This window comes from Vombatus ursinus, unplaced genomic scaffold (genome assembly GCF_900497805.2).
Source record: "Vombatus ursinus unplaced genomic scaffold, bare-nosed wombat genome assembly UNPS02014894.1, whole genome shotgun sequence".
Classification (NCBI taxonomy): domain Eukaryota; kingdom Metazoa; phylum Chordata; class Mammalia; order Diprotodontia; family Vombatidae; genus Vombatus; species Vombatus ursinus.
The window spans coordinates 7,259,398-7,266,231 of NW_020954672.1; positions in this window are offsets into that span (position 1 = coordinate 7,259,398).

The following is a 6,834-nucleotide window of genomic DNA, read 5'->3' on the forward strand; positions in this document are numbered from 1 at the left end:
CAGAGAGACAGTTCTGTCTATCAGTTCAAGATCTCGCACAGGAAAGATGAGCAGACCAGAGAAAACACCATCCATTCTACAGAGTTATTATAGATCAAGAGATGGCCAAAAATCCAAACTAGGAGAACATAGCACTATAATAACTGCAGGTAGAGACTCAAAAGGGGAAAAAAAAAAGGGATTTTCCGCAAGGACTACATGAATACTTGAAAGAAATAAAACAAGTTTGTTTGTTTTTTTAAAGAAATGAAAGTTATGGAGGAAAGAATTGGAAGGAGAATAAATAATTTATAACTGAGAGAAATATGCCTTACCCATGTAATGAAGTCCCAGAAAATTAGAATAAGTCAAATAGAAATCAATAACTCAATGAGACAGCAAGAAATATTAGAACAGAACCAAAATATTAAAAAATAAGATCTGATTAGGGAAAAAAAACTACTGACCTGGAAAACAGATCAAAGAGATATAATTTAATAATTATTGGATTCTCTGAAAATGATTTTCAAAAATCCTGGACACTCTATTTCAAGAAATCATAAATGAGAACTGTCCATATTTCTTAGAACCAGAGGGCAAAGTGAAAATAGAAAGAATCCACTTATCACCTCATTAAAGAAATCCCAACAGGAAAAGTCCAGAAATGTTATAGCCCAAATCCATAGTTTTATGTCAAAGAAAAAATAATTTAAGCAGCCAGAAAGAATTAAAATACCAAAGAAGCATAGTTAGGATCACACAAGATTTAGCAGCTTCAGCTATAAATGAGAGATCTTAGAATATAATATTCCAAAAGGCAAAAGACATGGGCTTACAACCAAGAATAACTTACCCTGAAAAGCTGAACATAATCCTACTGGGGGAAAAATGGACCTTTAGTAGAACAGTACTTTTAAAGCAATTTTAATGAAAAGATCCAAGGGCAGTAGAACCTTTGAAAACTAGAAAGGTAAATTTATTAGAGCAGTGATGATTTAGGGCTAACATTCCAGTAGCAGGAGAAGAAACAAGTCAGAATTGTGAAGGTTTTAAGGGGTACTGAGAGAGTTAAATAAGAAAAACAGAAGACCTGGAGATATATTGCTTGAGTACATAAGGGAGAGCTAGGCAGCTTGCCTTTGTTCAAGCAGCCATCCTTGGCCAGAAAACCTCTCTTTCTCTCCGTCTCTTTCTCTGTCTCTGACTCTGTCTGTCTCTCCTCTCTCTCTCTCTCTCCCTCTCTTTCTCTTTCTCCATCTCTCTCTCTCTGTCACTCTCTGTCTCTGTCTCTTCTCTCTCTCTCTTTGTCTCTCTGTCTCTCTGTCTCTTCTCTCTCCATCTCTCTCTCTTTCCCTCTCTCTCTCTCTCTGTCTCTGTTTCTCCTCTCTCTGTGTCTCTCTTTGTCTCTCTGTCACTCTCTGTCTCTGTCTCCTCTCTCTGTGTCTCTCTGTCTCCTCTCTCTCTGTGTCTCTCTATCTCTGTCTCTCTGTCTTTCTTGCTGTCTCTGTCTGTCTGTCTCTCTCTCTCACACACACACACACACACACAGACACACACACATCACAGAGTTTGGACTAGAAATACAACAAAGTCAATAAGGAAACAAGTAGAGAGAGAGATAAAGGAGTTAAGAGGGAAGATAACATTGGGGAGGAAATAGACACAAGTAAAATAAATTTCCTGATCCTAAAAGGGAAAACAAAAGGGAGTAAACTGGAATCTAAGGGATTGCCCATCAGATGGGTATGGGCTGAACAAATTGTGATATATGGATGTAATATAATATCATTGCAGTGTAAGAAATGATGAAAAAGATAAAATCAGAGAACATTGGAAAGGATGAACTGACACTAAGTGAAGTGAGAAGAACTGAAACAATTTACACAAGGGCAAAAACATTGTGAAGAAAAACCTACCATGAAAGACTTAAGAACTCAGGTAAAAGTGACAACCCATTGTGGTTCCAGAGTACATATAATAAAACATGCTGCCCATCTCCTTCTTGCTAGAGGTGACAGACTCAAGGTGCAGAAAAAGACACACATTTTGGATCATAGCCATTGTGTAGATTTGATTTTCTTGACCATCATTATTTGTATTTTTTTTCCTCTCTTTTTTTCTATAAATTTATTTATTTATTTTCAGTTTTCAACATTCACTTCCATGAGATTTTGAATTCCAGATTTTCTCCCCATCTCTCCCCCCCCCCCCCCCCCTTTTTTTTTTTTAATTGGAGACAGAATTTGGAGGGAAGGAAGATTAGCAATAGCCCAAAAAAGAGGGTCAGTGGAAAAAAATGAATGCGAAGAAAAGAAGGAACTTCAGAAGGAAGCATAGACAAACAGAACAACCTTGAAAGTAACATGTGGAATTTGATGTATAGACAGGTGGCACAGGGGTAGCTAGGTGGCACAATAGATAGAGTGCCAGGCCTGGAGTCCAGAAGACTCATCTTCTTGAGTTCAAATCTGCCCTCAGACACTTACGACCCTGCGCAAGTCACTTAACCTTGTTTGCCTCAGTTTCCTCGTCTGTAAAATGAGCGAGAGAAGGAAATGGCAAACCACTCCCAGTATCTCTGCCAAGAAAACCCCAAATGGGGTCACAGAGTCAGACACTACTTAAAAATGACTGAACAATAAATATTTAAAAAGCAAATGGTAGGAAATGGAGATTCCTATATAATCCTCTTTTTGTGCTCTGTGTATTTAGAAATGTTTGTTTGGGGGTTTTAAAATTCAGAATAAAAAAAACCAGATATATAAGGTGCAAACATCTCAAACAACCCCTTAAATTCATTTTGTTCCCCATCTCTTCTTCCTGCTCAGGAGGAGGTGGGACTCTCTGGACCTGATGAACAAATATTTCCCTTTCCCCTCAGACCTACTCTGTTTTCACAATCGGAGATCCGGATCTCCTTGTCAGTCAAGGCATGGCCTTCTTTAGTCATTTGAACTGCAGGCTGTCCCTGGCAGTGATGATCTCCTCCCTCTGTGTGCAGCTGTGGAAATCTCCCTCAGTTTGACTGATGCCTAAATCCAGAACTTGGGAACCCTTCACCCACAAGGTTACCACCAAAGCTAGTTACTTATATGGGTTCGGGGAAGGAAACAGAGAGGCAAGAAGAAGACAGCCAGGGATTTGAGGTTCTGTCTCAGGGTTTCGCATGTTTCTGCTGCAAGCTGCCATTATCACCCCAGGGGACGGAGGGAGGGTGGGCAATAGGGAGCAGTGAAATCTCCTCCCTTCCCCTCGCTGCAAGTTCAAGGGAAAGAAAGCCCTGGAAGAATCCCCTAAGAGGTCAGAACTGCTTCTGCAACTCTTTTTCTAGGTTGATCCCACTACTTCAGCCTTATAAATCCGGTCTTTCATCTTCCAGGCTACCCTCTCTCCCTCACCTCACTGCTGGAGACACTCTTGTCTCCTCTTCTTTCATGCATGCTATCAACAGGTCTGAATCTGACACTACCCTTTCCTCCCTGTCACTAAGAAATGAATGTCACTTTGCTTCTCCACCACCCACCCACCCTCCCAACCCCCCTACAGCATCTCTAACACTACTTCCTACCTTACCCTGTCTCTAAAACCTTTACCAATGTTTCATCCTGTGCTGCAACACAAAATAGACTTAAACGACAGCTAGGAGGATTTATATTATATATAAGGAAGAATTTTCTGCCCACAAAACACTGGGAAAAGGCTCTTGAGGGAATCTGGGGCCATATTTAAGAATAAGATAGATTGACCTTGTGGGGGAAAAATGATTTTAAATTTTTCTGACCCCAATCCTTATCCCTGTGCTATCTGTGCTTATGACATAAATTTCTCTCCCCAAAGGATATAGAAAAAGAGATGATTTCTTTATATTTCCTCTAGTGTTGTTGTCCAGTTTCTCTGCAGTCTGGTCTAATTTCTTTTTATCCTTCAGAACATTTTTTTTATTAAGACCAATCATTTCATTGGTATAAGAAACTTCCAGTGAGGATATTCCCTCTACCGATACAGATCAGCTCCTGCTCTGTGATTTTAAGGTCTTAGGGTGCTGCCTAGAACATTTCTAGGTTAACTGATTTGTCCAGAGTTACACAACCACTTTGTGTCAGAGGCAGTACTTGAACACAGGTCTTCTCACCCCAAAACACCCTTCAGACCCCTTCTGTGGCCTGCCTCTACCGCCAGTGAGTTTTTTTTGGAACCTTCATTTTGAGAAAGGGGCCAGGCCAGCCATCCTTCATTTCTCTCTTGGCTCTATTTCTGAGACTCTGGACTTTGTACCCGCATCTCCACTCCAAACCACACCCCACACATCTTTTTCAGTTCTCTTTTATATATTATCTTCCTTCATTAGAATGTAAGCTCCCTGAGGGCTTTCTTTTTTTGTATTTTTTGTCTTTCTTTTTTGATGTATTTATCCAGGGCTTTGTGGAGAATAGTGCTTGGCACATAGACTTAATAAATGCTGACTTGTTGACTTTTTGACTATTAAGTCAACTCTCTAGTCGCTGATAGATGCCTCTTGGCACTGTACAGGTGCAAATTTACATTCTAGGCAAGCTCAAAGAACAATTATAGGTTCCCTAGCAACTGGATGTTAGCTGTTTTGATATGATGGCAAATATTCTGAGTCTTTCTGTTTTATTTTTCCTTTACCATCCTAGCCATTGCCCCTTACATCTACTAAAAGACCATTTTGGAGCTGAGATCTTGTGGTATGAACTTCTGCCCCATGTTAAGCCCTACCTGGACTAAGTATAAGCCAATTGTTTTAGCTCCACATTGGTCCCAGGCCCTAACAAAATTATTCTAAGAGTATCTCTTCTAAGTTCATGTTGCCAGCAGGGAAGGATTAGCTCTCTCTTACTGCTCTAAAAATAGTCAAATTTTGCCTTTAGAACAGGAAGGACTATGCATCACTGAACATCATATCAATGCTCTAAGCACAGTACATAGATGTGAATGCCCTGGGAACCAAATTGAAGAAGGTGTTCTTGGCATCTTGCTCAGAACCTGGGTAATATACTAAGATAATGACAGATCCAAGTTAGGAATCTTTCTTGGAGCAGAATATGAGAAAAAATAAAGGGTTAAGGCTGGGAAAACTCTCCTGGAAAAATGAATTGGAAATGTTTGAACTAAAATGCTAAGACCCACTGCAGATTTGGAAAACAACCCTGTGGGAGAGGAGATAATGAATCATTTCACAACATTTATCATATCCATGCCCTTCTTTGTATTCACATAGCCAATATATGCATTGCGGCCCTCATTGATCCTCAATTGGATGATGGCAATAATCTTCTAAAGGGCCTCCATGCCTCAAGTCTCTCCTTACTCCAATCCATTTTCACCAGGCCTGTCAAAGTAATTTTCCTAAAGCACAAGTCTAAGTATATCACATCCATACTCAATAAACTATAGTTACTCCCTAGTGCCTCTAGAAGCTAACATGAAATAATCTGCTTGGCATATAAAGCTCTTTACAACCTGGTTCCATCCTACATTTCCAGCCCTATCACACATTAATACATTTCATACCCTCTACTGTCCAGCCAAATTGATCTTCTCGCTACTCCTTAATACTTCATCTCCCACCTCCTTGCCTTTGCACTGGTTGTCTCTTGGGCTTGGAATATACTGCCTTCTCCATTCTGCCTTTCGGGATCCTTGCTTTCCTTCAAGAATCAGCTCAGGTACTATCTTCTGAAGTCAGTCAAGTATTTATTAAGTGCTTACTATATGTCAGGCATGGTGCTAAATACTAGAGATTCAAGGAAAAGCAAAAAGTCTCCTACCCTCAAAGAACATCCATTGTAATGGGAGAGACAACATGTAAATAAATAGTACATACAAGATATATACAGAGTAGATGGACGGTAGTCTGAGAGAGGATTCTCAGGAGGCATCTGCAGGGGGAGGGGAAGGGACTGAGAGAAATTGAGAAAGGTCTCCTACAGAATGTGAGCTTTGATGTGAGTCACAAAAGAAGCCAGGCATAACCAAGAGGTGGTGGTGAGTAGATCTCTGGGCGTAGGGGAGAACCAGTGCAAAAATGTGGAGATGAAAGATGAAGTGTCCTGTGGGAAGAACAAGTCAGACCAGTATAGGTATATCACAGAGTGGATGGGGGCGGGGAGCAAAGTGTAAGAAGACAGCAAGTTGGGAAGGGGATAGCTTAGGAAGAACTTTAAATGCCAAAGAGAATACTTTGTATTTGATCCTGGGAATAATAGGGAGCAACTGGAGGTCAATGAGCAAGGGAGTGACATGGTCAGATCTGTGCTTTAAAAAAAAAATCATCTGAGAAGCTGAATGGAGAATGGACTGGAGTGGGGAGAGACTTGAGGCAGGAACACCAAGCATCAGGTTATTGCAATAGTTTAATTGAGAGGTAATGAGGGACTGGACAAAGGTTGTGGCTATGTGATGGAGAGAAGGGGATGTCTAGGAGAGATGTCATCAAGGTAGCCATGATGAGATACAGCAACAGATTGGACATGTAGATGAGTGAGGATGTGGTGTTGGGAACAACACCAAGGTTGTGAATGTGGTGGCTGGGAAGAGCACGTTAGTGCTCTCAGCAGTCATAGGGAAATTCAGAAGAGAGAAGGGGAAAGGGGAAAGATAATGAGTTCTGTTTTGGACACATAGATTTTGAGATGCTTAAGAGACATCCATTTCAAGATGTAGAAGAGGCTAGTTGTACAAAGAAAGATATACCAAGAGAGCAAAGCTTCCAAACCAATTAGTGACCACTTCTAGCCTGGGTGAGATAAGGAGAGGGATTCATCTGCAGAGACAGTGAGGGGAGGGGAAGGAGTGAAGGGGAGAGAGAGAGAGAGAGAGAGAGAGAGAGAG